Raw genomic sequence first — 9,037 nt, forward strand, 5'->3', positions numbered from 1 at the left:
ACTGCAGCACCGGCACGGAGTCAGTATGGGGAGGAAGAGCCATCCCCTGTGCGGCACCCACACAGCCCGCTCCCCAGGGAGCCGCTGCCTGCATCCGCCTGCCTGATCCGTCCGGACTAACCATTGCACCTGGAGGTCAACTGACACTCATCAGACCATGGGAGTCCCCAGCAACCAAGATCCCGCAACAGCAAGCCTGCGTCAGGTGCGTTACCCACCGCGTGAGATGGCAAACAGACAACGAGCAGCTATTGCAAAGACGGAGAAGAAGCAGACGGTGGACAGATGGAATGAGAGGAGGTCACAGATAGGAAGGAAGGAAGCTAGATCTTTGAAGGAATCGATCTGCTCTTGGGAGGACGAGATACTTACAGTCATGGGCTCCTGAGCTGCGCTGGAGGCTGTGGAGGTTTGGTCCCGCACGTGTCCTTGCTGGGTCCTTTGTCGCCCACGCCACGGCCCGCCTCCTCGTGCCCCCTTGGCTCATGGGGGGATTGAACCTGACAGGCACGGTGTGCTAAGGAGCCTGAAACCCACTTGGGAGCTGCAGCCGGTCACTTGATGCCGTAATCCTTCTCATTACAAAAGAGACTCTGTTGTCTTTTGCCCTGTTCCCTTCTAATCTTCTGAGTAAGTCCTGCGTGTTTATAGAGGCGGCCGGAGGAGGGGGAGGCAGGGCTGGCTGCTCCGCAGCTGCTGCTGCTAACTCCTGGCACAGCCATGGTGGCTGCCAGGAGAGAGGCATTTTTCCTCTAATTCTTTCCTGTTTGGTCCCTTTCTCTGTGTCACAATCTTACAGGAGCCCCAGGAGATTAAGTAGGGCTGGAATTTTCCACAAAGGCTATAAAATGTGTCACCCTTGGGGCTGCGCAGCCCTCTCTTCCCTGGGGAAGCTCCTAGCTCCTTAGGTCGGTGAAACACCTGGCCCACGCTCTGCCTGGCTCTCAGAGGATGTTTCTCTCTAACTCCTCACTGTCTCTGCTGTCCCTGGATGAGTTGCCGTCTCTTCCAGCTGTGGGTTGGATGCTGGTGACTTCCACTCTGCCGCTGGCTCCCCAAGACTCTTTCCATGTGTTCACTTTCTTTTCCGCTTGCTTCTCCAGCAGCACGTGGGGGCTGTCACTGCTCTTTCTTGCATGCCACCCTGGGGAACACAGCTCCCTGCCTTTGTCCTCAAGTCTCCACCAAGCCAGAGAACTCCTTGCCTCTGTCTCTCCAGGGCCTTCAGTCCCTTTTCTGCTCCCAAGCTGTCCATCATAATTGAGACCATCCTTCTCTTCCACCATCTCCTGCAATCTCTCCTGTCAAGTCTTTAAGACACTCCCCTTCCACGAGCCTCTGAACCAAGATCCTTTCTTACCAAATTAATCTTGCTGTGGCGTGCACCCTTCACTGTCAGCAGGCTCCTGGGCAGCAACCCTGTGCCCACAGCTTTTGATGAGAGCTCTGTGTGTTTCCACTCCTTTGGAAAGTTGTCTCTGTTGTCCAAGGTCCATCTGTCCCCTAGACACCAATATTTCCTCCAGTCAGCTTTTGCTGAGCTGCTACAACGTTCAGTGTCCTGGAGAAAAGGAGCTGCTCTGAGCCTTAAGCCAAGCCATGGGCCCAAGTTCATAAGTGAGCTCTGACCCTTGTGGCCTCCGTCCTTTAGCTGGCTGTGGGCCACTGTCGAGGGGGACCATAGGGCTGATCCCTGCAGGTAAGAGCAGTTGGCGACCCAGGCTCCTCGCTGAGGTTCTGTGGGGTTGCCACATGTGTTTTTTTCATTGCTTGTTCCAAGCAAGGAGGCAGCAAAGTCTCCAGTGAAATTAAATTGAGAGCTAGTTCTTGTAATAACCAACTTCCTCTTGTGCTGCTCTATGCGCCTGCGTCTTTGACACTTGTTTAGCGTCAGCAGTGGGGATTAATTTGTCCAAACCATAGGTTTCTCCTTTCTGTGTGGCCGAGCCTGGACAAGGGGAGGGTGGTGTTTCACAGCTTCACTGCCAGGTGCTGCCTGGTATCTGTCTAATGTGAGGTTTCTGCTGCAGCCCTGGGAATTGCTGCCAGCTGTGGGGAGATGATAGTTTAAAGCATGGGACTCAGTGCCAGCATCTAAATTTCATGCCACCATTTTAATTCTGGTGTGGGCTGTAGCGTGTTGGATTACCTCTGCTCCTGATTCCTTTTCAACAAAAATGGAGGGAACAATCCTTGCTGCTTCTACCTGGCATCAAAACCATGGAGATCTCCTGATTTCTGCTAGTCTCTGGGTGGAAGCTGCTCTGTGTTGGATCGCATGATAGCAGACATGGGCACACATCTGGCAGCAGTAAGTTACCACCTCTGGCCATGCGACTGGGAGGCTGCCACAGCATGCTTTAGGAGAACGTGTATAATTGCAGGGGGAAGGGATGGACCTGGAGCATTTGGCCGTACCTGGATCCTTCCTGCATGAACACTCTGCATCCCTGGGTGTGCCGCAGCTCCCTGGCCCCGGAGCCCCCCTGCCAGGGGTGACTTGCTCTGGGTAGGTGGGAGGGCAATGCAGAAGTGAAAAGGCAGCACAAGGCTTCTGCAGTGTGAGATACAGACCCGGCAGGAGAAGCAGGGGCATGTGGAGGGCCACTGGGAGAGCCTGACATTCAAGGTGTGGAACTAGATAAGGGCTCTTATCAGCAGCCAGAGGCTAGTGAGTACGGGGTTGCCTCACTGGCCCAACCACAGCAAACTCCACATACTGACTGAAGGAGCACGTCGCTTTGCGCCTGTTGTCATGAGCCAGCTCAGGGGGAAAGAGAAGCGTCCACGGGGACCAAAACACCCCAGCTGTCCTCCCTTCCTGAAGCCTTGCCCTGGGCGAGCAGCGAGGCAGGGGTGCTGTTTTAGACCCTGATGTGGCTACCTCTGTGTGAGTGGCATCTCTAGGATAGGAGTTAGCGTGCCCTGGTTTTCCTGAGGCTCCAGGACAGCCTTGTCCCTCAGACATGTACCTACTGTGTCATGTGCTCTGTTATGGGGCTGGCCTTGCTACGAGGTCCCTGAAACTTTGCTCCTAGGTTGCAGCTGCTCCCAAAGGGCCATTTTATGCCAGGATCACAGGGTTGGGACAGGGTCTCCAAGTGACTCAGGATCATGACAATGTCTTGAAACGCCACAGAGCTCTGTGAATGGGGGTAAGAGCTGGGAGAGTGCAGGGATGGACCCTCTCTGAAGGCATGGTTTTGGTCCTCCCTTTTGGCGAGGTATCCAGATAGAAGGAATTAGTGGACGGGCAGGCTGAGACAGTTCTTGAGGGTCTCAGTGCCTGAGCTCTCATCCCCGTACGTGGCAGGGGGACAAAAATGGTTTGGGTGAGACATTTGCTGGAGTTGTTCAGGTGCCCCTGGGGACTAACATGAAACAGCAAAACCTCAAGTGTCCTGCTCTTTTCGGAGGGATGTGCTGGCATCTGGGGGACTCTGCTGCCCTCCTCTGAGAGTAGCGCAGCTGGCAGCTCGTGTGGTTCAGAGCTGCTGTTGGGACAGCATGAAATATTCGTGGAATTTAATATGAAAGTAAATAACTCGGGGGCTACCAGCCGTGGCGGCGCTGCTTGGATCTCTTTTCATATCCCCCGTGGCCTCAGTCCTTGCAGGCCTTGAGGAAGATGCCGGTCTGAAAGCCTGCCTTGCACGGAAGCAGAGGAGAAAGCAAGGAGGTGCTGACATCCATCCTCAGCCTCACAGCCCTGGAATGATTTTCATTTTCTCCATTTTACAGATCCAGAGATTGAGTCACTGTGACGGGAAGTGAATCCCCGCTTTGGGAATCCCAAAGGGCCACTCTCTGTGCTGAGTTAGCTGCAGCTGGCTCTGGGAAAGGCACGGTGCCCTCCTTGCTGTCCCCCAGAGAACAGCAAGTGCTTTGCTCAGAAGATGCTGTGGGTCCCAAAGCTTGGTGAAATCCCTTTCCCTTCTCCAGTTTCAGTGCTGAGATAGACACAGAGGCAGCTGGTATCAGGGGCATCTCTCAAACTGACATTCTTCCCTGGAATCTGATGTAATTAAAAAAAAAAAAAAAGTGGGAAGTATCTGAGGAGGTGCTGTTTTGCACAGACAGGATTTACTCTCAGGTTTGAGCCAGCCAGGAATGTTTGAGGAGGATTGCAGCGACCCTCAGTGCTTTCGTCAGGACCCCCAGACTCCTTCCCCTTACGTTGCAGAATTCATCACTAATTCTGCGCCATCCTAGGGGGTCCCTGAGAGCTGGGGGCACACTAAGGGTGCTGCCTGCCCCCCGCGTAGCACTCAAGCTCAGTGTAATTTCTTTCTTTGCGGACTATGTGCTCTTCCAACATAGGGAGGGGGTAACTTGCTGCTCTAGTGGAAGAAGCCACGTCCCTGCCAGCTCTACGGCTTTTTACAAGTGTCTTTGGGTTTTTTTTTTTTTTTCCCCAGCTCTGTGGCAAATCAAGAGCCATCTGGTAGCACTAGGTTCCCTACTCCTGTGAGGTGGAGTTGGCACGTGTGTGTATAGGCAGCCATTTGGGATGGCACGGAACAAGCTGCAGGATGCCTGGGAATCCTGGACAAACAGCTCAGTACACGGACTGACTGTACCTCATAGCCTTTTTTTTTTTGCCATCACTCCCTGACACATCTAGATATGTCTTTGCCCAGGAGAGATCAGCAGTATATGAGCACGACAGCTCTCTGTTGCTTCGAGGTTTCAGTGCCAAGCTCTGTATCCCCCTGCAAATCTGAGTGCCAGTCTCTGACCCTCTGCATTTTATTTTTTTGGGGCATGGAGGGTGACAAATCTCTCCCCCTTCCTCTGGTGTTGCGTAGTTCAATTTGCACAGACATGAAGAGGAGGGAAGAGTCCTTAGCGAGGTTCCCCTTTTCTTGCCTTAGCTGCCATGGTGGGGATTAGGTTCCAAAGGGAGGACCAAACGTGTTGGTCCTGGACGTCACTTCTCGGGACTGCCTGCTACCTCCTTGCAGATGTTGTGGGAAGGATGCAGGACTGAGAAGTTTCTGGTTGGACAAACGGTGACCAAATCAGCCAGCAGAAAGGAAGACCTTCCTAAAAAGCTGACTGATATTCCTCCTTTCGCTCTGGGTTTCCCAGCTGCTCTTCTTCCTTTTCCATCTGGTGTCTCTTCCCCTGGGTTCAGGCTGAACCCTTTCTTCAAAGGATGCTGCTGAGCATGAGGTTGCTCTCTGTCAGCTGCCTGCAGCTGAGAACCAGCAGGAACAGCAGCGTCTGGTGGGTCTCTGCTCAGCGCCACGATGCAACTGCTCTTAGCAGCATCCGCCTGAGCAATACAGACTGCTGCCCCAGGCTAGGTCTCTCCCCGGCTCTTCTGGCTCTCCGTCGGGAGCTGAGTGTTACGCTTTTTCAGTCTTTTCACCCTGTTGCCCTGGAACAGGGGGTGCACTTTGTTGGGTGATCAAGGCAGATCCCCTCCGTGAAAATCAGACATCTTAGACCCAGAGATCCCAGAGGATCCTTGCTGAAGCTCTTCCAGCCAGTTGAGCAAACATGCTGCATAGCTGGCCGAGACAGACAAGAGGGAGGGGAGAGAGTGGGTGGATGAAGCCTGGAGTTTTAGGCCATTTGTTTTCATTCTCATTTTCACGGCACTAGCATCTGCTCTGGGTTTGCTGGGTCAGGGGTGTAGTCTGTGTCTGTTTTTTTCTTTCTTTTTTTTTTTTTTAATTGTAGTAGGATCTGAATCCATGAGCAGACAAGGCAACCCAGAGGAGGCTTGAGCCCTCTCCCATGACTGGGAAGCATCTGTGCTGGGCAGGGTGTCCTAGCTGAGAGCTACTTTTGCTCTGTGGGTCGGTCTTGCACCTTGTTTGAACACCAAACTCAGGATTTTGAGTCCTGCTTTTCATTTATGACCCATTCAGAGGAAGATGTGGGTGCTCTGGGAGGGAATATAAAGGTAGCTGCATCACCTGGGCTGAGAGGAGATCACTGGGGGATGGTGTGGAGGGGCTCCAGAAGTGACAGGAGTCTGCTTGGGGTGCTGGAGGAGGTGTTGAGGCTGGAGATGCAGAGCTGGGTCAGAGGATTGCCTCTGCGGGGGCCCAGCAGGGTGCCACAAGTGTATCCGTGTGTCTGAGAAACCCAGAGGAAGGATTGAGGGGGTGCTGTCCTTTGTGAAAAAGCTGTGGGGAGCAAGGGACCTGACTGGACCTGACTTTTCAAAGAAGATGCAGAAAGCATTAGCAAGATGCTTCTTTGCCTGGAGGAGGTGGGAGGATGAGAAATGTAAGATGAAGAGTCAGGGAGGTCTGTAGCCTGGCAAGGTGGATCTGCAGGAGGGATGTGAGAGGAGTGGGGGCGAGTGGGTACAAGCGAGGGAGCAGAGGCAGAAGAAGTGGGGAAGAAATGAGGGAAAAAAAGGGTGACTAAAAATGCCTGTGGCAGTGGGGAGGTACCATGTCAGGGCCTTCACAACGGGTATGTGCCTTGCTGGGAGACTTGCAGGAGGCAAAGTGGGTATTATGACACTTCAATACCCAGCAGTCGGTGATTTCCATGGAATGTAAATGGGAAATAATGTGGGAGAGAGCAAGGTACTTCCATGGACTGAGACGAGGATGCTGGGTTAGAGCTTCCAACTGCACTGGGACTGTAAGGTTGTCTGGTGATGTGTTGGCTTCTCTTTAAACCAGAGGCGGGAGCTGAGTCCGTGTCCCACCAGCTGCTGGGCTGGAAACTTTTGGACACTTCACAACACGGCCTGGGGGACAGCTAGCCTGGTGCAGAGGGCATGGAGAAGGCAGCAGCTTTTCCTGCCTCAAGGCAGCTTGCGTGATAACCCTCAGCTTGGGAGCGGTGTGTGCCGAGTTGTGCTCTGCTGGGCCAGCCCACTCAGCTGGTTATGGAGAAATCTCAGGGTCAGGCTCCCTCAGTAGCTCTGCCTGTCCTTTGGGGCTGGAGGGGAGCGGGAGCACATGCCACTCTCACCTTGTGACAAGTTATTTTTGCAAATGGCTGGGATTCAGCATCTCCAGCACATCCCCTCTTAACGCTTCCTGTCTGCGCTGTCAGTTCTCATTCTTTCTGCCTTTGGTGGATCCTGGAAGCAGTTCTGCCTTTCTAATCTGAGGACCCTCCATCCCTGCCAGCCAGGCCTTGGGAGTTAATAATTACAAAGACTAATTACTTCTGGTGCTGCCTTGCAAAGCTAAGATCTTTCCCCTCCTCCCAAAAGTTCCTGAAGATAACAAAGGTCACAACCATCGACACAAACTTCTCGGATGCTTTGCTCTGAGACTTCAGAGCATGGGGGTGGCCTCTGCTGTCACTGTGGATCCTGGCCATGAGGCAGGGCAGGGCTGTAGATGACATGGACACCCAGGAGAAGCTGGGGCAGGGAATTGCTCCCTGTGTAGCATCTACAGCGGCGCTCTGCAATGGATACAAGGATCGCCATGTCTAACGTGCCTGCCTTTGGCGTTGTGTCTGGCAGCGAGGCAGAGGATGGGGCAGCCGAGACCAGGAGGGGAGCTGCCCCTGTGTGCGGAGGCTCGGAGGGGACGCCGCTGCCTGGAGGAAAGCCCAGGGTGATGGCAAGGTAAGGCGCAACGGGAAACACCGGGGAAGGACCGATCTGGAAAACATACTCTGATGGTGCCCTGCAAGGGTAGGGGCAGTTTTTGGTCCAATGGAGGCACCGTCACCAAAATTGCAATGCTGTCAATCCAGAGGGTTGTGGGATCTGCTGTGGGACTGGGGTAACAGCAGGAGTGTTTTGCCCTTTTTGTCCCAGCAGGTAGACATGCCCCAGGGACAGGGACAACGGGCTGGAGCGCTTTCTGGGGAGGTGGGAACCCCACAGTGCTGTGAGTGGCAGTTGTGTCTCTACCTGTAGGTAATGCCCCAGTGAGAGGATGAACTCCCTAGAACTGTAGCTCCTGTTATTTCAGTGGCAGGCTGTGGAGTGGATCCATCATTTCCAAACACCCCAGGAATCACCTGGGGCTGACCCTTTTTGCCCCGCTGTGCTAGCTGAGCAGAGCAAGCGAGGAAAAAGCTTTCAGGATGAGTATTGCCCTGGGCAAAGGGGCTCCTCCATGTACAGGTGGTGATGAAGCGGGGAGGAGAATGGGTGGACAGAGACCAGCGTGTTCCCGCTGGTTTGCAGAGAGGATGTAAATCAGTGTGCATTTACACTGGGAGAGCTGCCCTGCTCCCTCAGCTTCCTGGAGACAGCAAGCAGAAGGATGAGCTAGCTAAAAATTAGAGCCAAGGCATCCAAAGTCCAAAGCTCAGTAACGAGACTGACTTGTCTCATTCCTGTACGGGTACGGAAAGCTCAGTGCTTTCCCTGAATGCCGAGTTTAAAAAACCTGGTCCAGTCCTACTGTTGCCCACCACTAACAAGCACAGCCATTTCTCCCACCGGCCAGATTTCCCCCATCCTTTCACTTTCCTGTATAATACCACTTCTTTACATCCTAGGCTTCCCCCAGAGCGGTTTCAGGAGGCGTCTGAGGGCATGCTCAATGCCAGGGAGGGATGACGTGCTTACGGGGAGCATGAGGCTCGTACCAGTTGCTGGTACCAGTCTGAATCCCCGCCTGAGCACACACCTTCTCCCGGGGCCCCTCCAGCTGCGCAGGCCGTAAATCGTAGTGACCTCTACTTGCATACAACTCGTCGTCTCTCCGCAACCTCTGCGTACAACTTCTTGTTGTACAACAGGCAAACAACAACTTGTTGTACGCAGGGGTTGTCTCTCCGCAACCTCAGCTTCCTAGGAAGGCTTTTCACTCAGCCCAGCAGCGCGCATCTCGGACACCACGAGTCAGGAGCCCCAAATCAGGCCACTGACAGGAATTCCGAGGTTTGTGTTTCCGAGCTCTCTCCCCTAGGCCTCTCACAGGGCTTGCAAACTCTTCCACGGAATCACAGGTCTGGAAACGTCCCTGGGTTTCTTGCCGAGAGGTGAGACTGGTGCGATCGCCAGTTCGGGCAGCCGCGGCCCTCAGGAAAACACAAAGCACCGTGAGGCTGACAACACCGTTACACCCGGGGACGGGAGGCCGCTCCCGGC

This window comes from Pelecanus crispus, chromosome 6, assembly GCF_030463565.1.
Source record: "Pelecanus crispus isolate bPelCri1 chromosome 6, bPelCri1.pri, whole genome shotgun sequence".
Taxonomy (NCBI): Eukaryota; Metazoa; Chordata; class Aves; order Pelecaniformes; family Pelecanidae; genus Pelecanus; species Pelecanus crispus.